This window comes from Pan troglodytes, chromosome 8 (assembly GCF_028858775.2).
Source record: "Pan troglodytes isolate AG18354 chromosome 8, NHGRI_mPanTro3-v2.0_pri, whole genome shotgun sequence".
In the NCBI taxonomy this organism is placed as follows: domain Eukaryota; kingdom Metazoa; phylum Chordata; class Mammalia; order Primates; family Hominidae; genus Pan; species Pan troglodytes.
The window spans coordinates 79,871,495-79,898,989 of record NC_072406.2 but is presented as its reverse complement, the minus strand read 5'-3'; the positions used below and the strand labels follow the sequence as shown (position 1 = coordinate 79,898,989).

At 36.2% G+C, this 27,495-nt stretch overlaps 1 protein-coding gene across 7 annotated transcripts in view; it reads left to right on the top strand.

The window, feature by feature from the left end:
* CTNNA3 (catenin alpha 3) overlaps positions 1-27,495 on the top strand; it is a 1,849,205-nt gene that overhangs the window by 79,000 nt on the left and 1,742,710 nt on the right. For 3 of the 7 annotated variants that reach the window (XM_024346765.3, XM_024346766.3, XM_063780661.1), the window contains exon 1: positions 17,592-17,711. The exons of 3 other annotated variants lie outside the window; for them this stretch is intronic. The gene's annotated coding sequence lies outside the window, so the exon portion shown is untranslated. Of the gene's footprint in view, positions 1-17,591; positions 17,712-27,495 lie in introns of those variants that run through there. One more of the 7 variants, XM_054660127.2, reaches the window with a different exon arrangement.

The following is a 27,495-nucleotide window of genomic DNA, read 5'->3' as shown; positions in this document are numbered from 1 at the left end:
CCAGAAGAGATCCTGGGTTCTTAGTCCAGGGCTGAAGCTCATGGGTCATGTTTTCATGGGAATTTGCAGGACTAACTTGCTTTTCTGTTAGACTCTGCAATTTCTATTTTCCCAATGTGGGATTACAAAGGAATCTTAAGAATCAAATAGTCTGTGATAGACACTGTTGGTTGCCTATGCAATATCCATGTATTCTCCTCTGCTTGCTAATTGACAGAACCCTAATTTGGGTCAAGAAAAAAAAGGCATAATGTTATGCAGATTGATCTTGTATCTTCTTCCCGCTTAAGACAGTTATATTTGGTTAAGACAGATGCATAGCAGTTCTAATAGACCTGCCTCATTCTTTCCAGCAGCTTTGTTGTGTTTTACTCTGTGTATGTAGCAGAATTTATTTAGCTCATTCTGAATTGATGGACATGTTTGTAGTTTTCAGTATTTGTTGTTTGTTTGTCCTGTTGCTGTGTGCAATGAATATTCTTGTTCATATATCCTGGTATACTTTTTGAGTGTATCCTTAGAATACATTCATGGAAGTGGAATTGCTGTATCAATGGGAATGTTTATTTTAAAATTTCATAAGTATTACATTTAATTGGAAATATTCAAGTCAAGAGTATGCATAATTTGTAATTTGAGATATATTGTCATATTTCTCTTCAAGAAGTTCATATCAGTTTATACCCCTTCAACAGTGTATACTAAGAGCTTATGTTCCCAACACTTAACCAGCACTGATGATACCATATCAAAAATTTTCAATTTTGGCTGCTTGGTGAAAATAGTATCTTGTTTTATTTGATTTGCATTTAATTAATTATAAGTATAGTTGAACAATTTCTAAGTACTTATTAACCCATTGCCCTTCTTTTTACATAAATTGCCTTTACAAATACTTGCCCAATTTTTTCTATTGAGTTTTTTTTTTTTTTTTTTGAGATGGAGTCTCGCTCTGTCACCCAGGCTAGAGTGCAGTGGTGCCATCTCAGCTCACTGCAAGCTCCGCCTTGTGTGTTCACACCATTCTCCTGCCTCAGCCTCCCAAGTAGCTGGGACTATAGGCGCCCACCACCACGCTGGGCTAAATTTTTTTTTTTTTTTTTTGAGACGGGGTTTTGCTCTTGTCACCCAGGTTGGAGTGCAATGGCGCAATCTCGGCTCACTGCAACCTCTGCCTCCCAGGTTCAAGCAATTCTCCTGCCTCAGCCTCCCGAGTAGCTGCGATTATGGGTGCCCACCACCACGCCTGGCTAATTTTTTTGTGTTTTTAGTAGAGACGGGGTTTTACTGTGTTAGCCAGCATGGTCTTGATCTTGTGACCTCGTGATCCACCTCCCTCAACCTCCCAAAGTGCTGGGATTACAGGCATGAGCCACCGCACCTGGCTGAGTTCTTCTTTTTATCCCACCATAGTAAATTAAGCAAATTAGCTTTTTGCCTGTTTAATATGTTCCAGGTATTTCCCCATAATTTGTTGTTTATTTTATGACTTTTATTTTATTTTTGAATTATATAGAAAACAAAATATTTTTGTAGTCAAAATTTTAAACCTCTTCCTTTATAGCTTCTGGGTTTTGAGTTTTGCTTAGAAAGGGCTTTCTGCTTAATTATTATAAATTTATTATACATACTTTAAAAATGTATTATACATAAAAATTTCCACTTAGTTATTATACATTTATCATACATAAACTTATATATTCATACTTTCAGAACTTTAAAATTCTTGCTACATCTGGAATTGAATTTGGGCAAAAGAGTGAGCAGGGAGTAAGCTTTATTTTTAATTTTTCTCCTAAATGTTTATTCAGTTGATCATTATAATTTATTTAAGAATCACCTTTTTTCCTGATAATTTGAAAAGCCATATTTATCATAAGCTAAGTTTATATTGGAGTCCATTTCTCAGCTGTCTTTCCTGTTCTATTAATATTTGTTCCTATTTTTTCCAATCCCTACTTTTTAAATAACTTCATTTCATAATATGTTTTAATAACTGGAAGGAATAATCCTTCTCCATATTCTTTTCTGTCCTTTCAGGATTTTCCTAGATGTAATCACATAATATTTATTTCTAGATGAATTTTAACATTTTATCAAGTTCTCATGTGGTCTGTGGACATTTAACAGGGAGAATTAACACTTTTGTAATGTTCAATTTGCACTTTTTAGTTTACTTAATTCTTCTTTTACAACCCTCAGTAGAGTTTTAAAGTCGTTTTCATATCAGTATTTAAAAAATTTTGATTGGTATCATAAACGGTCTCTTTCCTTCCATCGTATTTTAAAATTAGTTATTATGTGTAAGAAAGTGAGCCATTGATTTGGGTCCACATTTGTATTTTTAAGAAGTGCCTCCGGTGGTTGATACACAGCTAATATTCACATGGGCTTTTGGGATCTAGATCTCTATACTGCTCTTTTGGATTTATTTCTTCAACCAGGTGTTTCCTCAGATCTGTAACTAATCAGTCCACATATCTTTTTTAAAAAGTCATTTATAAAAATTAACTTTTTTAAAGTAAAAAGTTATATATGCACATTTATTTTAGTAAAGGGTAACTTAGCCAGGGTTTTTGATTATAACTAAAGTCTACTTTAGCTGGTTTAAGCAACAAGAGTTTCACAAATGACATTAGGTAGTTCACAGATTCTCCAGGAGAGCCAGAGAAACAAAGACAATGCAGCTGGGAAGATTGGACAGTGATACAGAAGTACTGGTTTCTACCATTTGGTGCTTTTGGGCTGGACACTGGAAGCCCCATCACAGCTTTCCTAGAAGGATCTGATTCCTGTGACCTTCTAAAATCTCACCCAAGCCATGTTTGATTGGTGAAATCTGGGTTCTATTTCAATCAATTTATTGCTCCATGTTATTCTGAACTATTTTAATGTTTTATCTGTTAGTAAGGACTGATAGTCCCTAGTGAGGCATACAAATTGTTAAAATATGAAATGCTTTTGTACTTCTCCCTTACCCTTACCAGTGATTTTCCTTCACTTGGCCTCTGCTTGAGACCCCCTGGACCTTTCCTAGACCCAGCAACTGAAAGGTAAACACTTGGCACAGGATGAAGCTTCCAAGACAGCTCCAGCCTAAGCTCTGATTGCTTGGGGCCTGAGCCATGCTGGTTGTTAAATATTTTTAATCTCTCTCCTACTGTTACTCAATTGACATCCAATTAGATTCTATATATTTTTTAAGGCTTTTCTGACCCACTAATAATTAAAAGTCACACCAATGAAAGAATATATGACAATTTATTTAACCAGTCCCTTATTAATGCACATTTAGGTTGTTTCTACCTTTTGTTGCTACAAACAATTCTGCAGTTTGTGATATACATCTTTGTTCGTATGTTCAGATCCCTAGAAGTGGCATTACTTTGTTCAATAATTTGTGCATATAAAATTTTGTGGATACTGCCAGAATGCTTTTCAAAGAGATTTTACCAATATTCACTTTGACCAACAGTGTATGAGATAGCTCACATTTCTTTATCTTGGCAAAGAAAATTTCACAAAAGATTTAAAAAATGTTTGAGTGAAACCAATTTTATCTTTTAGCAATGATTTTTTTAAAAAAAGGAAGAGAAGAAAATTAAGTTAGTTTACTATGAGTGGCTCCTAATGAACCTATACCAATGTAGCAAAAAATCATTGTTCTCTTTTCTAATTAATAATATTTTGATACTTTTCTAGAGACCAAGATAGAATTTGGTTTTACTTTTTAAATTCTACCTTTCTGATATATGGGAAAACATTTGTCAATTCCCAATATTCTGTTACCACTCTCATTTTCCATTAGTATGCCAAATGCCAGCAAGAATTCTGTGATAATATGTACATGTTTTTCAGTGCTCTGTAAAATAGTGGTTCTCAACTCAGGGTGCTTTTGCTTCTCAGAGGACATTTGGCAATGTCTGGAGACATTTTTGGCTGTCATAACTAGGGGGCAGGTTCTTTTGGCATCTAGTGGGTAGAAGCCAGGGATGCTGCTAAACATTTTACAACACACAGGAAAGCCCCCAACCATAAAGAGTTTTCTAGCCTCAAATGTCAATAGTACTGAAGATGAGAAACCCTGCTTTAATGGAATATACCCAGAAATGGTCATTTATCTAAATTGTTAAGCATTCTCTTACTATCTTTTCTCCTTTCTTGTTTATCAATTTCCTCTCAAGATTGTTGGTACAATCTTTTTATTTTAAAGACCATTCTCCTTGGGAGACAAGATGAAAGCAAAGTAAAAATATTGTTATTTTGCTTTCTCTCTATTACTTGTTAATATGAAATCTGTCTGGGGGAGGAGGAGACTTGTACCTTTTTTATCTACTTCCATCATCAAACACAACCTTAAAAGTTTTTGTGTTGTTTAAGTCTTTGCTCATCCTAGGTTTACACTACTTTTCTAATAGACTGATACTACAGTGATGTGTTCATCTTAACCTTTACCTTCTTCCTTCTTCTTTTGTGTGTTCTTTAAACAGCTCAGCTCTTTAGAAAGCTCCTTGTATACCATCTGTGTCATGTAGTAATGGCTTAAGTTTTTTGACCTATTTTTCATTTAAAGTCTGTGGCTCTGGGACATTCTTATATTTTCTCTCAACTGCTAAGCAATCTAAGATACTTGTCTTACTTTGCTTTGTGTTTTCTTTCTTCACTGTAATGAACTCTAAGGTGATATGTTCAATTTTCCCCAAGGTTCCTGTCACTTTCACTTCCCTAACGTATCATTCTTTGTTGGTAGTAATTAAATCCAGGGTAGCAGTTCCATTCTTTGCTTCTTTTGCCCTCTGAATGATGAAGCTGCTGGTAGAGAGGCAGGAGATAAAGGAGAGGAATGATTCAGATTTTAATTACTTCATTGTCTTTTTCTTTTGCCATATTCTTGAATGTTTAAATCTTTGCCAGGTCTCTTTTTATCTTGACCTGTCACTTCAGTCAACTTTCTTTTCTTTTTAGCCTTTCCATCACTTCTTTCCTAGAATTTACATTTTTAGGTATTTCACTGAGAACACAGAAGAGATATATTCTAAATTTTCTTTTGTCTTGGAGATAATTTTCCCTTACATCTTTAAGAAAGTGTCTTCCTCTTTTATGTTACATGATTTTTAAATTTTGTTTTTTCTGTTATTTTTGAAATACATAAGATTTATATTTAGTCCTGGTGTTTGTCAGAAATGAGGTATGTGTAGCCTTTGAGCTCCATCAGTATTAGTTTTGATTCTACGGAATTATTCTCTCAAATCTTAAAGTGAAGGGCAAGTATCTTGTTAAGTTTCTGGGCTACAGGAGGTACATTTGCATCGGGGCAACTCTTCTCCTACTCCTATTATTTGTTCCTCTACTTGGAGGTGAATTTAATCCTAGATAATCTGAAGCAATTCGATTCACCTTTCTAAAAGAGACACATAAAACCTAATCTCCAGAGCACCCTTCTGTCTGTGTTTTTCTTATGTCTGCCTTCTCTGTTGGGGCTTTCTCATACCAGAGTACAATATGTCATTCTTTCCTTGTCCCCTCTCATCCTGTGCTGCATTTCTGCGACTCAAAATCTTCTGGCTGAGTGTAATTAGAAATGTATTGCTAGGAGGTGTCTAGGAAACACCCCTGGCTACCTGAAAAGCAGCTTCTTTGAAGTAAGGGGGTGCAAGCTGACTTTTTGATTGGTTGTGCCAGCCCCAAGTCTTTGATAGGATGTGAGGATACACGGGTGGGATGTGAGGGTGTTGCAAATTTAGACACAAGTGAGTTTCAGCTCCCTTTTTCCTTGTTTATAATTCATGAAGTAGATAAGGTTAAGTGGCCAGATTTAGTAAATAAAAATACAGGACGCACTCTTGATTTAAGTTCCAAGGAAACAACACATATGTGTGTGTGCATGCGTGCGTGTGTAAGTATGTCCCAAATATTGCATAGGACATACTTATGCCAAAAAATTATTCTTTGTTTATCTGAAAGTCAAAGTGGGCATTTTGTATTTTATCTGTGAACCTTAAGGTAAGGGAAAATTTTCCTCCAGTGTTTGGAAATCATTAATGAGATCCTTATCATTTTGTGTCTCAGATACTAGCGTAAAAAGGTCTTTTTCTAACTTGACAAAGCTTGCCCTTTCTAGTCTTGTTTCAGCTGCAGGGCTGGTCAACACTGGGGAGACTGGAGGAAATTTGTAGAATCTGGGAGCCTTCAAACAGGAGAAGACTGAAAACCTGGACTCTTTCCTTTTACAATGTATCTGTTGTTAGGAAGAGTTCTTCTGACCCCTGCATCAAATTAGTACTGATTAAAATTTGCTAGTGAGAAAGAACACCAAAGACCCTTAAACTAGAACCCCCATTGTGGCCTATGTTACCCTAGAAGGGTTTGTTTCTGGCACATGTGTAACTGACTGGAAGGCCCTCCTGACTCAGCCACTAGGCTTGGTAAATTAAAACGTTGAAGGCATGGGTTCTGTGCCATACATATGCCGGAATGGTATGCTTGTCTTAAATCATTGTGGCCTCTCACTGGATCCACAGCAACAGCTAGAGTGCAGCAGGAGAAAGGGTCTCACTGAACTATGGGGAGTCAGCTTCCATCAGTAAACTGTGTGCCAGGAACAGAACACCAGCATCCTTCAACAAAGCCCACTTGTATTCTAATCCACTTCTCTGCCTTTCTTTCTCTGTGGCATGTGAATGAAGACGCCCCCAGAGTTTTTGAACAATTTGAGAGACAAGAGAGATACTGGATTCCCTGCCAGTCTGGCAATTGGGAAGTGGTTTTAGCTTGAAAAATTAATAGGAATGACCTCATTTTTACCCAAAACTATTGAAGTGGACCCTGCTATTACCACATATACATATATATTTTACAAATATGACATCATAACATATATCATTTTATAATTGTTCAGTTCTGTGAAAGTTTCTTTTTTCCTTTTCCAGTGGCATGACCTCAGAAGATTGTATATATTTTTCTGTGTTCTTGTGTTTTGCATTTTTGAATATACCTATACTGCTTAGATTAATAAAGATCTGTTTATAAAAGACAATCAAGTTTTGTGATTTCTTATAATTCCTGGGTCTTTCTCTTCTTTGCCAGCCTGTATCATTAATATATTTTAAAGACCAAGCTAAAAAATTAACCTGAAATAAGTAGCCATCCTTGGGTAAATATTTTTAATTTTGATTACTTAACTTGGGTGCCTCGGCCTTTAGTTTATATGATATAATCTTACATTTAGGCATATGCTAATTTAAAATATATTGGTTATTGATCCCTATGATTGCATTCTAGAGGAAAATATAGAATATATTTATGATCTTAGGATAGGACATAATTTCTTAAATAAGACTCCCAAAACATAGCCATAAAGTAAAAAACTGAAATTATTACATTAATGCAAAAATTAATTAATTAAAAGACTGAAAAAACAATAAAAAGAAACAAAAACTACCAGTTGACAGGGTATGTTTACATTCATCCATATAAAGTGGATTGCATTGTTGTTTCCCAATCCTCTTGCTCCCTATATCCATCCCCTTTGCCATGTGTCTTTGCAATTCCTCCTGCTAGAGGCAGAGTGTATTTCCCTGCTCCATTAATGTTAGACTTGGACATATGACTTGTTTTGCCTGTCGGAATGTGGGCAGAAAAGTTAGACTTGGCCATATAACTTGCTTTGCCCATTAGAATGTGGGCAGAAAAGGCAGAGTGCTAACTTTGAGCCTTCACCTTAAGAGGTACTCAATGTTTCCATTTGCCCATCTTGTGTTTCTGTTCATGAGAAGAATATGCTCCAAGTGGCCTACTTGTCCAAGGAGGATGAGAAAAATGTGGAGCAGATCTGGATCCCAAAACTATAGCTTGGGGCAAGCTAAGCCAGGTCCATTCTGAATTAGCCAATCTTTAGCCAACCTGAAAATCCACAAGAAATAATAAATGTTTTCTTAGGCCACTGAGTTCTAAACCTCAGTGGTAGTATTTTTTATATGGTGTTATTGTCAAAATAGTTGACTCATACATCATTTAACAAAAGTCATTTATCATAAGATTTTATTAAAAACTCCAAAAAATTAATAAGGAAAAGATAATCAAAAAACGAACAATCCAATAGGGTCAATGATATGTGAAAAGGTAATTCACAGAAAAGAAAACTAGAATGACCCATAAATAAGTCAAAAGAAACTTAGTTTTCTTCACTAGTTACTGGGTAAAGACACATTAAAACAACAATGGGATACTTTATCATACTCATTAAATTGGTAAATATTAATGTATGGCAATAACCTAGAATGTGTAAGGATATGAAGAAAATGGAACTTTCATATACAGATGTTACAATGTTCAAGGGAAGGTATCCTAGACAAAGAGGGACATATGAAGCAGGGAGAGGATATTTTCAAGGAATATTACTGACAAAAGATTATATTTACAATATATAGGGAATTATTTGAAGTCAGTAAGGAAATGAACAGGCAACCTAGGAGAAAAACAGGTGAAGAATACAAGTAAGCAATTCATAGAAAGGATATTTGAATGGCTGACTAATCAACTAAAAAGATTAGCATTTACACTGGTAATCAGAAGTGCAAATCAAAACAATAGCGATGTGATATCTCCTTTGCATGTCCCATGTTGATGGGAGTTAAAATGTCATGTAATATCTTGTTTTGGTGAGGAGGTGGGGACATGTGAACCTACATTCTCTGCTGGTGGTGTTTTTTGGAGACCAATTTGACAATACTTATTGAAACTGAACACTCACATTCTGACCCAGAAATTCTACTTCTGAATTGTATTAGTTTGCTAGGACTGCCAGAGTAAAATACCACAGACTGGGATCTTTAAGCAAGAGAAATTTATTTTTTCACAGTTCTGGAGGCTATAAGTCCAAGATCAAGGTGTTGGCACGTTTGGTTTCTTCTGAGGCCTCTTTCCTTGGCTTGCAGATGACCACCTTTCTCACATGGTCACCCCTCTATGTGCACATTCCTGATGTCTTTTCTTCTCTATGTCCTAATTTCCTCTTCTTAGAAGGACACCAGTATGATTGAATTAGGGCCCATCCTAACAGCCTCATTTTAACCTAATCACCTCTTTAACGGACCTATCTCCAAATACAGTCATATTGTGAGTGAGGTACTAGGGGTTAGGACTTTAACACAGGAATTTTGAGGAGATACAATTTAGCCCATAACAGAATGTATACACCAGAGGGACTCTTGCATAGGCACACAAAGAGACATGTATGAGAATGTTTATTACAGCATTGTCTCCTACAGCAAAGAGTTGGCTACTACCGAAACGTGCTTGATTAGTGATATGGTCACAAAATATATTTATAAATGCATGTGATAGAATGCTACACAATGGAAAATAAAGGAACAAACTAAATCTATTATATTACTTAGGAACTCATTTTTATCACATAACAAGAAGTCTAGAGGTAAGAAGTTAATAACGGACGTCTGTTATTAACTTCTTACCTCTAGACTTCTTGTTATGTGATAAAAATGAGTTCCTAACTAATATAATAGATTTAGTTTGATCAAGTGGGCTTCATCCCTGGGATGCAAGGCTGGTTCAACATATGCAAATCAATAAATGTAATCCAGCATATAAACAGAACCAAAGACAAAAAGCACATGATTATCTCTATAGATGCAGAAAAGGCCTTTGACAAAATTCAAAAACCCTTCATGCTAAAAACTGTCAATAAATTAGGTATTGATGGGACGTATCTCAAAATAATAAGAGCTATCTATGACAAACCCACAGCCAATATCATACTGAATGGGCAAACACTGGAAGCATTCCCTTTGAAAACTGGCACAAGACAGGGATGCCCTCTCTCACCACTCCTATTCAACATAGTGTTGGAAGTTCTGGCCAGGGCAATTAGGCAGGAGAAGGAAATAAAGGGTATTCAATTAGGAAAAGAGGAAGTCAAATTGTCCCTGTTTGCAGATGACATGATTGTATATCTAGAAAACCCCATTGTCTCAGCCCAAAATCTCCTTAAGCTGATAAGCAACTTCAGCAAAGTCTCAGGATACAAAATCAATGTACAAAAATCACAAGCATTCTTATACACCAATAACAGACAGACAGAGAGCCAAATCATGAGTGAACTACCATTTGCAATTGCTTCAAAGAGAATAAAATACCTAGGAATCCAACTTACAAGGGATGTGAAGGACCTCTTCAAGGAGAACTACAAACCACTGCTCAATGAAATAAAAGAGGACACAAACAAATGGAAGAACATTCCATGCTCATGGGTAGGAAGAATCAATATCGTGAAAATGGCCATACTGCCCAAGGTAATTTATAGATTCAATGCTATCCCCATCAAGCTACCAATGACTTTCTTCACAGAATTGGGAAAAACTACTTTAAAGTTCATATGGAACCAAAAAAGAGGCCGCATCGCCAAGTCAATCCTAAGCCAAAAGAACCAAGCTGGAGGCATCACGCTACCTGACTTCAAACTATACTACAAGGCTACAGTAACCAAAACAGCATGGTACTGGTACCAAAACAGAGATATAGATCAATGGAACAGAACAGAGCCCTCAGAAATAATGCCTCATATCTACAACCATCTGATCTTTGACAAACCTGAGAAAAACAAGCAATGGGGAAAGGATACCCTATTTAATAAATGGTGCTGGGAAAACTGGCTAGCCCTACGTAGAAAGCTGAAACTGGATCCCTTCCTTACACCTTATACAAAAATTAATTCAAGTTGGATTAAAGACTTACATGTTAGACCTAAAACCATAAAAACCCTAGAAGAAAACCTAGGCAATACCATTCAGGACATAGGCATGGGCAAGGACTTCATGTCTAAAACACCAAAAGCAATGGCAACAAAAGCCAAAATTGACAAATGGGATCTAATTAAACTAAAGAGCTTCTGCACAGCAAAACAAACTACCATCAGAGTGAACAGGCAACCTACAGAATCGGAGAAAATTTTCGCAACCTACTCATCTGACAAAGGGCTAATACCCAGAATCTACAATGAACTCAAATAAATTTACAAGAAAAAAACAACCCCATCAAAAAGTGGGCGAAGGATATGAACAGACACTTCTCAAAAGAAGACATTTATGCAGCCAAAGACACATGAAAAAATGCTCCTCATCACTGGCCATCAGAGAAATGCAAATCAAAACCACAATGAGATACCATCTCACACCAGTTAGAATGGCGATCATCAAAAAGTCAGGAAACAACAGGTGCTGGAGAGGATGTGGAGAAATCAGAACACTTTTACACTGTTGATGGGACTGTAAACTAGTTCAACCATTGTGGAAGACAGTGTGGCGATTCCTCAGGGATCTAGAACTACAAATACCATTTGACCCAGCCATCCCATTACTGGGTATATACCCAAAGGATTATAAATCATGCTGCTATAAAGACACATGCACACGTATGTTTATTGCGGCACTCTTCACAATAGCAAAGACTTGGAACCAACCCAAATGTCCAACAATGAGAGACTGGATTAAGAAAATGTGGCACATATACACCATGGAATACTATGCAGCCATAAAAAATGATGAGTTCATGTCCTTTGTAGGGACATGGATGAAACTGGAAACCATCATTCTCAGCAAACTATCGCAAGGACAAAAAACCAAACACTGCATGTTCTCACTCATAGGTGGGAATTGAACAATGAGAACACTTGGACACAGAAAGGGGAATATCACACTTCAGGGACTGTTGTGGGGTGGGGGGAGGGGGGAGGGATAGCATTAGGAGATATACCTAATGCTAAATGACGAGTTAATGGGTGCCGCACACCAACATGGCACATGTATAGACATGTAACAAACCTGCACATTGTGCACATGTACCCTAAAACTTAAAGTATAATAATAATAAAATTAAAAAAAAAAGAAGTTAATAACGGATGTCATCAGGGGCCCAAGTTCTTTCTATAGTTCTGCTCTGTCATCCTTCCTCTTCAGCTTTGCAGTAAGATTGTTTTATTTCCAGGCACCTTACCACAGTCAGGTTAAGGAAGACATGGCAAGGATGCTGATGTCCTTTTGATAGGGAAAGCAAAAGCTTTACCGTCTCATTGGCCAGAATTCTTTCACATGCCATTCTGAGTTGCAAAGAAGGCTGGGAAATCAAATGTCCTGTTTCCATAGCAGAGAAAGATAAGGGGAGAATAAGGTTGGGACTATGTGCTGAGTGAGCAAACATGCAGTGTTTACCACATCTTTGTAGTCCAACATATATAGACCAAAAAACAAACAAACAAACAAACAAAAAACAAAACCACACAACAAAACAGACAGAGAAGTAGAAAGAGATGGGAAATACAATATTATTTGTGTAAATTTAAACATCCATACACATAAAGTTATATATTCTTGTAGACGTATATAGCATATGTAAAAAAAGTTACAGAAGTTTAATTGGAAATGTAACCATTAACTACCATAAGAAGCAGAGAGTGGAATGGAACTGAGAACAGGGAATATAGACTATGAAAACAAAAAATAAAACAGGCTTTTCATAGACTAGTCCACCAGTTAGGACCATGATTGACTGTGTCAGTCTAATTCTGTGCACCCGACCCAGGGGGATAACAATGGATTGGCTTGGGATGTGTGTGTGTGGGTTACTCAGACTGTTTGATTTGGCAGGGTTATCATTTGAAGTAAAAGAAGTGTGATTCATTGGCTCTATGACTGAATTTAATTATTTTACCTTTCTCTGTGATAAGCTTCATTCTTTTGAATACAATTGATGACCTAATAGGAATGATGTTATAGTTTTAATTTAGTGACTACAGCAGTTATATTTTGGAAAATTTAGGGATATTACAAGTTTTGCAAAATTGATTTTGTTTTTGTACATATATTTCTTTTGTTCTATTATGCAAAATCAGTAGAACTAGACTTAGAGAGTCAATGAAAGACATGAGTAAAATAGACATGGCTGCTAAGTAGTGAAATCCATCACTCTCTAGTTTTCTGTTATTATCTTTGGAAACAGAGAGTGTGGGAGAAAAGGATTTCCTTCCTCTCTTTCTAACATAGCCTCAGTGACTGAGTGGCTCTCTGCTCTGGAATGAAGCGGGTTGGCACAACTCCATAAGTCTTATGTGGGAACAAGACACAGAGGTTTCTATTTTTTCTTAGTGTCATTTGTTTGTGTTTAGTTCAGTATTCTATCTTTAACCATTCTATACCCACTGTTCCAAAAAAATACTCAGTTTATTAATATGTGTTAGTGTCCCTTTAATTTATTAAGCATGTTGCAACTTTGGAAGAAGCTCTAAACATATTTCCATTTCAGTACCATGTTTTCTTGCTATCCAATTATAAATTATTATCGTGGATGGAATAGAAGACTTCCATTGATGGCATGGATTCAATTTGCTAAATAAAGCTGTGTGGACATAATCATTCTCTATCCATTTAAAAATCAGAGGGGCAATCTATTTGATGCGTTTCACAGCAGCCCTCTAAACTTCAATGACATTTTGGTTTTGAAAAGCAGAATTTCACGAAGAGAAAAGTATCTTTCCACAAAATAACAATAATTGATAAATGAATTATTTGGCATGGTAATTAGCATTCCATTATATTCTATGTGTAATTTTATAAGTAATTACTCTTCATAGAAGTTTTATAGGTCTCATTTCACATCAGGAAAACAGGGTAAATTGGGGTCATTGTGGATGAGGCCAAAGAGGGTAAAGTGAGTTTGAATTTGAACCCAGTTTGTTTTGCATTTCTTACTATTCTTATTATGACATTTCTTCTCATCATATTCTTCACTGTACTTGTTTTGTAATGTGGCTGCCTCATTCCTTCTATAATTAATCTTGGGAGAGCTCATCTATTCTTATGGATTAGAGTGTAACATGGATGGACAGGTTACTATATCTGTATCTCTAGGCATAATTTTTCTCCAAAGTTCATGGATTCTGCATTTCCAGTTGCTCATGGGACATAACTATTTGCATATGCCACTGCACCTCAAACTTAGCATACCTAACCTATGTCAGAGTCCGAGCTTGCACTATACCTGTCAATTGGTGTGAGTATTACCTGCTAAGAGCCCACTGCTGTAATTTAGGGGAATAATAAGTTGTTTTGAAGATAAATGAAATACAATAGGCACTTTGGGAGGCCGAGGCGGGCAGATCACAAGGTCAGGGGTTCGAGACTAGCCTGGCCAAAATAGTGAAACCCCATCTCTACTAAAAATACAAAAAATTAGCCGGGCGTGGTGGCGAGTGCCTGTAATCCCAGCTGCTCGGGAGGCTGAGGTAGGAGAATCACTTGAACCCGGGAGGCGGAGGTTGCAGTAAGCCGAGATCACACCATTGCACTCCAGCCCGGGTGACAGTGTGAGACTCCGTCTCAAAAAAAAAAAAAAAAAAAAAAAAGAAACACAGTAGGCCCCTTATCTGTGGTTGCATTTTCTGTGGTTTTAGATACTCAAGGTCAACCCTGGTCTGAAAATATGAAATGGAAATTCCAGAAATAACCAATCCACAAGTTTTAAATGTGTGCCTTTCTGAGTAGCACAATGAGATCTTGTGCTATCCTGTTACGTCTCAATCACGACACGAATCATCTTTTTGTCCAGCATGTCCTGCTGTATATGCTGCCTGCCCATTAGTCACTCCTAGAGGCCATCTAGATTTTCAAATGGACTGTCATGGCCTAGCCCCAAAGCGCAAGAGTTCTGATGCAAGCATATTGTTATAATTGCTCTATTTTATAATTATTATTGTTAATTTCTTGCCTAATTTATAAATTAAACTTTATCATAGTTTGCAGGTATAGGAAAAACATATATAGGGTTCAGAACTATCTGTGGTCTCAGGAATTCACTATGGGTCTTGGAACACATACCTTGTCTATAAGGGGGGACTACTGCCTATATAAAATATATTGAAAATTCAGATACAGCATATAGTGTATGGAGGCATTTTTGCTAAAAGTAAAAAGGAGTATTTTAAGTAAGTAGTATCTATTCACTGCTTATTCAATCTCTCCCTACCCCTAAGCATTATCCTTAATTTTTTTTTAATCTACAAATAGAATTGAGGCTAATAAGGCCTTTAGATGTAGGTTCTTAAGGCACCTGCGAAAACCAAAAACCATTGAGTGAGACATAGTTCAGGAGAGCCTGTGTCAGGTACCAAACTCAGAGCTGAAAAGTAAAGTAGAATTAAGTGGGTAACTAGAAACAACAACAACAACAACAAAATTATTTATATACATATTCCAAAATGTGTGGATGATTGGCAAAAAGGATAAGCAAATTACTGACAAAACTGACTTTTCAGTTTTATTCTGAATAGTGGGTTATCCTATAAGTTAATTTGAGAAAAAAGCCCAGGTATCTATTTTATATTACAGCGAATGTATCTGTTTAGAAAATTGAAGATATAAAATTTCATAAAAGAATATAATTAAGAGGTATCCTATTTTATTTCCAAATGTAAAATATGATATTTACCTGGCTATTGTTAGTTATTACATGAGGAAAGAAACTGCCACATTTGAGTATGAGAGACGATCTTATAGAGCAGTTTCTTTCAATGAAGAACCCAATGCTTGTTTTTATTATTAGAAATAGAATTCCCCTTTAAAGGAAAATAACCTATAATTTTTTATTTTGAATGACAATTGAGGAAGAGAATTAACATTTATTTTCTCTTTGGAAAATTTAGTACTTTAGCATAGAGGATGTGCCATTAGTGGCAAATCTGAGAGCATGGAAAAAGAGATTGCTCTTTGAACTTGCTTTTTCACTTTTGCCATAGTTAACTTAGTTAACTTGATGTTTGTGATATAATTGCATCAAAGAAACAGAAAATTTTTTATCTTCAGCCAAGATAAATTTGTGGAAGTTAATGATTTTAGCTAATTAGATAGTAAAATTTTTATTTTTAGAATAAATCAGGCAAATTGCTGTCCATGTCTTTCCACACTAAGTGAGTGTTAAGTTGTGAAATAAAGAACCTATAAGTTGTAAGGGAACTTTGTTAGTCATAATACCGCATGTTTATGAGAAATATATTAATGCTGTAATAACAGGAAATATATCTTTAAAATTAGTCTGTGGCTTCTAATATATAATGAAAATTTAGCAAATATTAAACAGGGAGTTAAAGAGGTTACAAATGTCATATAATTTTGAAGAGAGATTTTATCCTGTAATTTAGTTCTGTTTTCTTCAGGATTTGTTTTCGATTTTCTAATGGAGCTTAGAATCTTTATGTAAGATTGTTGTTCGTTTGTTTGTCCCAGAAAAATTTAGGATTGTGGGAAGTCTTTCTGATGGTTGAACCCAATTGTGCTACTTCTTGGTAATTCTGCCACTTCTTGGTCTTCTAGTGCTTTTTTTCAGAGGATGCAGCTGTTGGAGCAGATAGAGGAGGAAATAATGGTAGTGTGATACAGATGAGAAGCATTAATCTGGGCTCTAAAAGTCAAATTTATATGGGCAAAATAAAATGGGATATTTCTAAGCACATTTACTAAGGAAAGTCGAGATGATGTGTCCCAGTTCCTAGCTGAAGTATAAAAATACATGTCATTGGGTGCAATATGTGGGCTTTCAGAATCTAATAATACCCTCTGCTGGCTAAATGAGGAATTGTGTTTAAAAATGAGTGACTTGGCTTTTTTGTTTGTTTGTTTTTAAAATATGGATGATTGCTCTATTATAAAAGGATTGAGCAGTGCAGAGTATTGTGAAATAATATAGGATAAAGTTGTAAATGTGAAGAATGAAGCCAATATGTTACTTAAATGTTTTCTAAAGTGAAATTAATGTAGAAATATCTATAAGTAGAATTTCTGAATCTTTTGGTCTATATTTTAATCATGAAGTAGGTCATAGGGAAGGAATGCAGTAGGGGGAAAATACATGAATCTCTGGCCCCTATCCTCAATAACAATACAGATTAATTCAAGATATTTAAAGTACCTTCATTAGTTATTCCTAAATTACTGTTGTTAAGAGCTATTGACAAATATATGAAGGTGAGATAAGAACTGCTTTTCTCACCCCACCACTGGGCACTACCTGGGTAACGGGATCAATTATACCCTAAACGTCAGCATCATGTAGTATACCCATATAACAAATCTGTACAAGTACTTCCTGAATCTAAAATAAAAGTTGATATTATAAGGAAAAGAAAGAATGGCTTTTCTATGGATAGCCTGATTTAATTTCTGTTAAAAATAACAGGCATATTCTTAAGTAACCTGAAAGCTTGATCGCTTCAGGGAAGTATCATATAACATGCCTGTTCTATATTTTTTCTTTCTACTTTTACAAATTCTCAAAAATTCTACTTTGGGATTTACAGTGTTTTGGGTACATAATGACCATGCAAGTTGTATTTAGAAGTTGATAGTGGGTAATGTATTATTATTTCATTGTAAATCTGAAAAATAGAATTTCAGGTCTGATTCTGCTGTTTGATGTTACCCTTCACTGGCATGTTGCTTTAAGAGCACCCATCCCCCCTTCTTGCTTGGGCCACTGTGTCCTGTCAGTCATCCTGAAATACACTAGGGTGCTTGTCAGGCTGTTTGCTTACAGATGCATCATAAGCCAAATTGTGAGCCATGATAGTGGCACTGAATTTCTAAATACAAGAAATTGCTTAGACAATTGGTTTAGTATCTGTATATGGGCAATACTCTGTCCTGCAGTAGGTGAGTGGAGTGTCAAACTTTTAAAAATCAAACTTTGCTGTAAGGCAAATCCTAGTAATTATAGATTATCTGTTGCTCGGTTAGATAACTTTGGGGGAAATGAAAGGACATTATTTCTATAAAATGGGATGAATAGAAACTATTATGTTGTGCAATTTTTACTTTTATAACTAATTTTCGTTTTAGTAACACTAAACTCTAGACTATTTTATGAAAGCTCCAATTTTAAATGTCTACTTTTCCGAGTATATTAGCAGGCATTTCAGATTTAGATAAAAATGTGGTTCTCTTACACATTTTTTTCTTTCACAACTCAGGCAGATTCAATTGAGCAGAGGCTCGAGTCTGCTGTTTATTAGTGGTTTTAAAAATAGCACTAAAACAAATTCTCATGTGCCAATACCCAAGCTATAGTAGTCTTACATCAGCTCATTTAAAAACTCCTACTCTGTAACTGAGCTATTACTATAATGATTGAGTAACTGTATGCAAGGCACTAGAAACTTTACATACTTTAGACACAAAAATTGTACAGCGAGTAGGTTATTTGTGCAAATAATTTAATTGCTTTTAATTAAAAGTTATGGGCTTTTAAACTTAAATTGTGCATGGATTTTTCCCTGTAGTTTTTGTGCGCAGACTTAAATATTTTTAAACAGAGAATTGGTAAAGCAAAAAAGGAGAAACTCATGATTTTTGATCTTGTGTATTCAATACGGTAGAGCATAGCTAAGAGGCAGCAAGAAGTTAAAGTTGTAAGGCTTTATCTAAGGTAAATGAGAAAAGATTGCTTTTTCAGATACCTAGAATGACTCTTTATTTATTCCTTGTCTTGTTCTAGAAAGGATTTAAGGTGACTTATAAGGCTACATGAAATTCAAGATAGGATAAATTAAATGTGGAGTGAAAGAAGAAAGAAAACAAGTGTGGGATATAAAACAGAGCCAGGAGTAAGCAAAAAACAATAAAATAAATGCAGCAATTCTCAACGATAACTCTGGTGTATTATGGATAGATGAGAGAGAAAATATAGGGTTTCAGAAATCTTATGGTGGAGTTTCATACAAACCAGTTGCCTCCTCTTACCTTGGTGGCAGTCTGGAATGCGGAGAGTATATTAGATTATGAATATTAAATACGCTTTAAATGTCACTTGTGTTTTGGTGAAAAATAGTGAAGAAATGCTGCCCTTTTAACCCACACACTAACTTATGTGAAAGTAAATGTGGCCCCAAGTGTTCAGAAAAAAATTTGGTTAGTTCAGAAGAGAGATTAAAGAAGCTTAGTTTTTTGGAAACACCAGAGTGATCTAAATAAGATAAAATATCTACATAATAGAACAGACATGATCAAGACAGTGTTTAAAATAAAATATATTTAGCAATTTTGTATAAATGTATGAATACTAGTCCTAGAATTTTAAAAAATAAATTGTTGTAAATGGGATTAGCTACTTTCCTTCTTTTCACACTTTTAATCTAGCAGTAAATTTAACTTGAATTTCAACTTGAGTAAGGTCAAAATTAACTGGATTGATCTAACTGGTAAAAACAGTTGTTGGGTAAAAAGAAGGAAACCAGAGACAGGACTTTATAATGTACTTTCATCTTCAAATACTCGCAAGACACCTACTATGTTGAAGATTCTGGACTCTGGGCCTTGTACTCACTAAACTGGGCTTGTCTAAGTGAACTAGCTTAGAAACTCGCTGCTGTCAGAGAGCAGAATTGAAAAAAGACAAGAGGGTAGTAGTTAACATTTGCTAAGGATTTTCAGTGTTGTCTTCTGATATTAACATGATGAGCCAGGGACAGTCATTTGGCTCTTTTTTATTCATTGTTAAAAGTAAGGTCAATAAGAAATGATTCACCAGGGCTGTGGTTGTGAAGAAGACCGAGACCCGCGATGGGAAGCTGGTGTCCGAGTCCTCTGACGTCCTGCCCAAGTCAACAGCTGCGGCAGCCCCTCCCAGCCTGCCCCTCCTGCGGCTGCCCCAGATCCTGGGAGGGAGGCCGTTGTGCAGAGGAGCACAGGGAAGAGGAGACCCACCTGAGGCTCAGCCCTAGCCCCTCAGCCCACCCACGGGAGAGTTTACTGCCTGGGGACCGCACTTGCCCATGCCTCCAGCTACAAAACAGTTCAATTGCTTTTTTTTTTGGTCCAAAATAAAACCTCAGCTAGCTTTAACACACACACACACACACACAAAGAAAAATAAAAAGAAATGTTTTTTTTAAAGCAGTACAAAAACAAATACTGAAAGCTCTTGTTTTTGTAGTTTTGTATTGTAAACACATAGATAGGTTGACTTAGAGTTCTTGCCAAAAAATTATAAATCAAATATATAACACATAACTGATCAGATGCACAGGATGACATTGAGAATAACCTGAACACACAGGTGTGAAGCCTGGGAATGAATACTATTAAGAAGTTAGGTAGGGTTTAGGCACCAAATACTGTAAATTGACAGATGTACAAGAAGGGCCAAGACACTTCGAAAAAGTGAATCAACTTTTGAAAGTATTAATTCAGAGAACTTAACAAAGGGCTCCTGGAGCCAAAGGATATCAGTGGAAACTTGTAATTATATAGTGAATGAAATAATGTAGAAATATTTCTGTGCCACTGGGATAAGAGATGAACACAAAAGATGTTTTTAAAAGTCAAATTTACTGAGAAATAACTTATATATACCATATTAAATTCACTCCTTTAAAGTTTACAGTTTGATGAGTTCTGACAACCATATACAGTTATAGAACCATCAGCGCCACAATCAAATAGAATATCCCCAACATGCTAAAAAGTTTCTTTGTGCCCTTCTGCAGTCAACTGATTACATCAACTGTTGGCATCTGGCAACTACCAATCTGTTTTTTGTCCCTGTATTTTTGTCCTTTCAAAAATGTTATATAAATGGAATCATATAGTGTGTACTTATTTATGTCTGATTCTCAGCAAAATGCTTTTGATATTCGTTCATGTCATTGCATGTATACTTGGTTCACTCTTTCTTCTTGCATAACATGTGATGGTATTCTTGTGCCACAGATTGTTTATCCATTCACTTGTAGATGAAAATTTGAGTTGTTTCTAGTTTCTGACTACAGTAGTCCCCTCTTATCCATGGTTTCACTTTTAGCAGTTTCAGCTACCCATGGTTCAAAAATATGACACAAAATAAGATATTTTGCGAGAGAGAATGAGTGAGCACATTCACATAACTTTTATTGCAATATATTGCTAAAATGGTTCTATTTTATTATGTTATTGTTGTTAATCTCTTACTGTGCCTAATTTATAAACTTTATTATATGTGTGTTGAATAGGAAAAAGCATAGTATATATAGGGTTTGGTACTATCCCAGGTTTCAAGTATCCACTGGGGGTCTTGGAACATATCCCCCATGGATTGGGGGGATGACTGTCTTATGAATAAGGCCACCATGAATGTTTGCATACAGGTATTTATATGGACATAAGTTTTTATTTCTCTTGGCTAAATACCTAAGGAGTGGAATTGCTGAGTTATAGAGTGGGTATATGTTTATAAGAAACTTCCAAGCTTTTCTCTAAAGTGGCTGTACCAGTTTACGTTTTTGCTAGCAATGTGTGAGATTTCCAGTTGTTTCTCATCTTTGCTAGCTCCAGTATTTATAATCTTTCAAATTTTAGCCATTCTAGCATGTGTGGAGGAGTACATATTTTGGCTTTAATTTGCATTTCTCTAGTGACTAATGATGTTGAACATTTTTCATGTGCTTATTTGCCATGTATATATTTTCTTTGGTAAGATGTCTTTTCAATTTTTTTTTTTGCCCATTTAAAGAGTTGAGTTGTTTTTCATTTAATTATTGAGTTCTAAGGGTTCTTTTTATTTCCTGGATACAAGACCTTTGTCATATGTAGATTTTCAAAATACTTTGTCCCCGTCTATGGTTTGTATTTTCACGAAGTTTGAATTTTCATGAAGTCCAGTTTATCAACTTTTTCGTTTATGGATCATGCTTTTGGTGTTGCATCTAAGAAGACTTTGCCAAGGTTACAATGATTTTTTTCCTATGTTTTCTTCTAGAAGTTTAATAGCTTTAGGTCCTACCTTTAGCTCTGTGATCCATTTCAAGTAAGTTTTTGTATGTGATGTGAAGAAAGGGCCAACATTCCCTCCCTGCCTCCCTTCCTCCCTGCCTAACTTCCTGACTTTCTTCCCTTCCTTCCTTCCTTCCTTCCTTCTTTCCCTCCCTCCCTCCCTCCTTTTTCTCTTTCTTCCTTCCTTTTCTCTCTCTCTCTCTTTTTTTTTTTGTTTTAGCAAAATTGCTGCAATTAATTGCCTTGGGCATACATCACTTTTTATTTTTATATTTGTGGTAGATTCCTAAAAACTGAATTGCTGGGTCAAAGTTTAAATACATACATATACATATACATGTATTGCATATTTGCCCTCCATAGGGATAATGTTTTAAATATCCACAAGCAAGGTATAAGAGTATTTGTTTCTCTGCAGTCTTACTAACAGTTTGTTGTAAAAATTTTGGTATTTGCCAATCTGAAAGGTGAGCAAGAATATCTCAATGTATTTTAATTTGCATTTCTCTTTTTTTTTTTTGAGACGGAGTCTTGCTCTGTCGCCCAGGCTGGAGTGCAGTGGCACGATCTTGGCTCACTGCAAGCTCTGCCTCCCGGGTTCAAGCCATTCTCCTGCCTCAGCCTCCCGAATAGCTGGGACTACAGGCACCCACCACCATGCCTGGCTAATATTTTGTATTTTTAGTAGAGATGGGGTTTCACTGTGTTAGCCAGGATGGTCTCGATCTCCTGACCTCATGATCCACCGCCTCGGCCTCCCAAAGTGTTGGGATTACAGGCATGAGCCACCGCGCCCTGCCTTAATTCGCATTTCTCTTATTATGAATGAGGTTGGGAGGCTTTTTACATGGTTAAGTTTACATATTTTTCCATGAATGAGAAATTGCATTCAACCTCAAATAGTATCTATTAATCTCTTGCTATGAAAGATGAGTGAAGATGAGTGTTTGTGGCTTTTCCATCTTTTTTTTTTTTGCTGTGTAATTCCACAGCAAATTGCTAGTCTGCCCACCATGTCCCCAAATGTGTTCTCAGTCCATGTGTATGGGATACTTCTAATGTTACTAATGTTTTGTTGCTTGCTTCCATTTGTTTCTTGAATTCTAAATTGTTGGGGAGAAGCAGAAGGGTGGTGTTTTGAAGCCAGGGGAGAAAAGTCATCTATTTCCTATAGAGAGGATATTTAACATGTGTAATAAGAAACAGTTAAGTAGGGTTAATAGGTATTTAGCCAGTGTTCCTGGAGAAACTTTAAGAAAATATTGATAAATAATGAACTTGGATGGTTAGATTTAAAGATTCTAGCAGAGACTTTTAAAAATTCTCTTCAAGGAGTATGACAGAATGGAAAACTAGGAGACACAGAAGAAGCTGAAATTCCCCAGTTACATACTATTTGTTTTCCCAAGTGTATTTATTGATTTATAGAAAAATGAATATAGTGTTTTTCAGGGACTTTGGTTTCATTTTCTTTATTCTGATAAGCAGGCTTTTATTTATTTCTAGCTAAACAGAGAACAAAGAAGAAATGGGAATTTTTTGGCTTCACATTGAGGTTGATGAGAATTCTACTACCTTTGCCATTCTCTTTTTGTTCTCTGCTTTTTAAAAATATCAGACCTTACGAGAATTCATATACAGTTGAGCTGTTTTACAATATTATGGAATGGGATGGACCCGTAGGCTCACTGGACTTGCAGCAACAGAAGCCTCTGTCACTTTCAAAGTGTATGTGAAGGGCACATTACTTCTGCCGTGGTTGCTTAAAGTTGATGCCTTGTAGCTGAAGGTTATTCTTGTTCTGGTGATTCAGTGAAAGCTTTTCTGTTGTCTCATATATTAGATTAGCTTCTTCTTTGACTTCAATTTGACTAATTTAGTTCTATGGCTTTTAAAAAATATGTAGGTAACCTTCATGCTGGGCTTATATAAGATGGGTCTCCATTTTGGCATACTTTTTATATGGTACAAAATGTCCTTAAGTAGAAGGCATTGCTACATAGAGTAACTGACCATGAGGCATTTCTGTTCTTTCTCTGTAGCTGCAATTTTGAAAATGTGTGCCATTGTGGTGAGCTTTTAGTATGAACTGACATGTTATAAAATAACTAAATGGTATGTTGTCAGGGTCATAAAGTCATCTTGTGGAATTCTCATGTACAATATTACTTTTCAGGTAAGTCAGAAATTGAATTATGACTTTTTGCTTTTTTTAAGAGGGAGATTAGATTTGACCAGCTATTCATGATCAGAAGGACATTATAAGACCTAAATATAAGCAGAATCTGTTGTTTTCCTTTGTTTTCATATTTCATATTGGTTAAAGTAATTTTTTTTTTTACCTTTTTTGCTGCTTTCATTTTGGTTGTATGTGTGAGGAAACATGTTTAATTTTGGTTGCTCTGGCTAGAGTAAACACATTTTTTAATTTAATTAATTTTGTTTGAATCTTTTCATAAAGAATTCATAAAACTCATCACTTTTGGGGGAGGCTCAATTTGATCATTTTTCAAAAAACATCAATAAGATGGCTATCTAAAGGTTTAATAAAGAGAACTTCAAATACTCAAGCTTATAAAGTTTGAATTACAACATGCTAATGATATTTACCTTTTGTTCTAAAATGTAATATTGTTTTGTTCTGTTGAAATTCAGAGATTTTGGATGCTACGGAAATAAAAAGTACAGACTCTTGGAGTTCCCCACACTTAGTGCATCTAACAGTTGTAGCCCTAACCGTGGGGCATACCTTTTATGTACCACTCCGGAATTGATTTCAAAGGGCTCAAGATCCTTTAGGAGGCTGTTGTGCATTAGGAATGTGTTTGTTTATTTTTTTTAAGACAGTACTTTAGGCATGTTGCATTTCTAATTAGTGCACATGTAGGAAATATGCCTTATTGATTTTGAAGTCAAGAAATCCAATAAAATGAGGCCACCAGAGGGAAGCTTTGTTTTAAAGTCTTTTGTTATGAAAACAATGAGTGAAAGCACTCTTGAATAATAATTATGAGGTCTGTAGATGAGGGAGAGGTTTAATCTGGATGTAGAAAAGTAGATTCTGTTCTTTCACTTAAAAGGGGATAATGATATCAACTAATGTTTGTTGAGCCCCTGCCAGGTGTCAGAGATATTGGCTAAGTTAATGGATTTTATATGGATTTTCTTAGGTAATCTTTAAGATCCCTTTGAGGTAGGTACTCTTATTATTCTCATTTTATGGATTAGGAAACTGATGTTCAGGAAAGATCAGTAATTTATCTAAAGTCACCAGCGAGCAGGGAACAGAGCCTGGATTCTCACCCAGGCAGTCCAACTTTAAAGCTGATGCTGATAATCACTGAGGCCCAATAGTGGTGAGAGGTAAGAGAATTTAAGAACTCTTTAGCAGACGATGGGGGTTGCAGGGTGAAGCGACAGGATGTCTCACATGGGCTGCTGCATATTACCCTGCTGAGGGTCTGAGTGGAGATGAAATCTAGCCCTCCCTCTGCTGGGCAAACTGTGGGCCTTTCTGCTAACACTTGCAGGGCTGTGTCTACTCAGAGAGTGGCACAGTTTTCTTTTTTTTCTTGTCTTGTCTTTTTTTTTTTTTTTTTTTGAGGTGGAATTTCACTGTTGTTGCCCAGGCTGGAGTGCAATGGCGTGATCTCAGCTCACTGCAACCTCCGCCTCCCAGGTTCAAGTGATTCTCCTGCCTCAGCCTCCCGAGTAGCTGGGATTACTGGCACCCACCACAATTCCCGGCTAATATTTTAAATTTTTAGTAGAGACGGGATTTCACTATGTTGGCCAGGCTGGTCTCGAACTCCTGACCTCAGGTGATCCACCTGCCTTGGCCTCCCAAAGTGCTGGAATTACAGGTGTGAGCCACTGTGCCTGGTCAGTTTTCTAATCCATCTGTCCAGAAGGGGCATATTTTTTTAATTCACCTGAAGGCAAATCTCAATTCTACAGTCATACTCTGAATATCACTGCCTGTATTTCCATTCACTTGCAATAGTGGACTTCAACCTACCTCTTTCTAGTCTACATGCTTCCTTGGTAGTCTCATTGTATCTACCTTTATGCTGACAACTCCAAAAGTTATATTTTCATTTCAGATTTCTCTTTCAAACCCTGCTCTTGTATATCCAACTGCCTACTTTACATCTTCACTTTGATGTTAATATGCACCTCAAATTTATCACGTCCCCAGCTGGACTCTTCTTCTTCCTGCTCCTCTTGCAGCCATTCCCACCTCAGTTAATGGCAACTCTATCCTTCCAGTTGCTCCAGATCGAAAAACTTAAAGATATCTTGAGTTCTCTCTAGCCTATGTTTAATTTTTCATGAATTCCTGTTGTCTCAATTGTCAAACTATATCTACAGTCTGAACCCTGTGTCCACTTCTGCTACCACCAACCAGTTCTAAGCCATTATTTTATCTCATCTAGGTTACTATGGGAACTCCCAATGGCTGTCCCTACTTTTTCTTTTGCCCTTCATACTTCGTTCTATTCACCAGAGTGATTCCTCTAAATAAAACAGTTGATGTTTTAGTGCTCAAACATCTGCAGTAGTTCTTATGATCTGCAGCTTCCATACCTTTCTGACTTTCTCTCTTACTATGCTCTTTGTAGCTCACTCTGCCCTGCTTACACTGGCCTCCTTGCTGTTCTGCCACTGCTTTTCTGCCTTAGGCTTCTGTTGTGATGTTACTTCTGCCTGCAGTGCTCTTCCCCCGGCTGTCTGCTTGGCTAATTTTCTTGCCTCTTCGAGTCTTGCTCAGATGTCCCGTTCTCAATGAGGCTAGTCTTGACCTTATTTAATACTGAAATCTGCTCTGAACTTCCCTATCACCCAGCCCTGCCTACTCTATTCTGCTTTTTCTTTTTTAAAATGGCATATGTTATTTTCTAATATATGAAATCATTTACTATTTATTATCTTTATTGTTTATGGTCACACTCTCCTCGTGATTGGCACAGAGTAGATAGTAAATATAAGTTGAAAGAATGAATAAATGAATGATGCCCTATAGTCTAGGGATACGTCTGATCTCACATCATTTTGCTCTTATAGCCTACCAAAAAGCTAGGTGGGAGAGTTTATATAGATTATTGCCCTCTGTGTAAACACATCAAAAATATTTGTAAAGTCCAGGAAGAGCATTTGAAAAGAATGAGACCCAACGATTCCTTCCATCACTTACGATATCAGGCAGTTTCTTGATTTTATTGATTCTCTGACAAACCTCAGATCCTTTTGTTTACCAAGTGAGTAGAAGGTGTATGTATTTCTTTCTTGGTAGGCCAAACATACCAGCAAATTATTGCACTGGAAACATGGAGGTGGGGCTTGGAAAACCAGTGTGTATAGAAATTGTAGTGGAAGTTTTATATTACAGTTGTCTTCTTTCCATTTTATTTCACTCTAGCCAAGACTCAATTGTATAAAATCAGCTATGATAATATTGTATGGCAAACTTCCCTTGCCTCCTTTTCCTTTACTTAAATCTTCTTGTGATGATTTAGATTTTTTTTTTTCAGTTAACATTTGGTTTCAATCCTTCACATTATTCCTGACTATATTATATTAATTTTTCTGAGGCATGGTGATGGGGGAGAGCGAGGCTTATAAAGTTCAGTTATGCATTCAAGATAAATTCTTTTTTTTTTTTTTTTTTGAGACGGAGTCTCCCTCTGTTTCA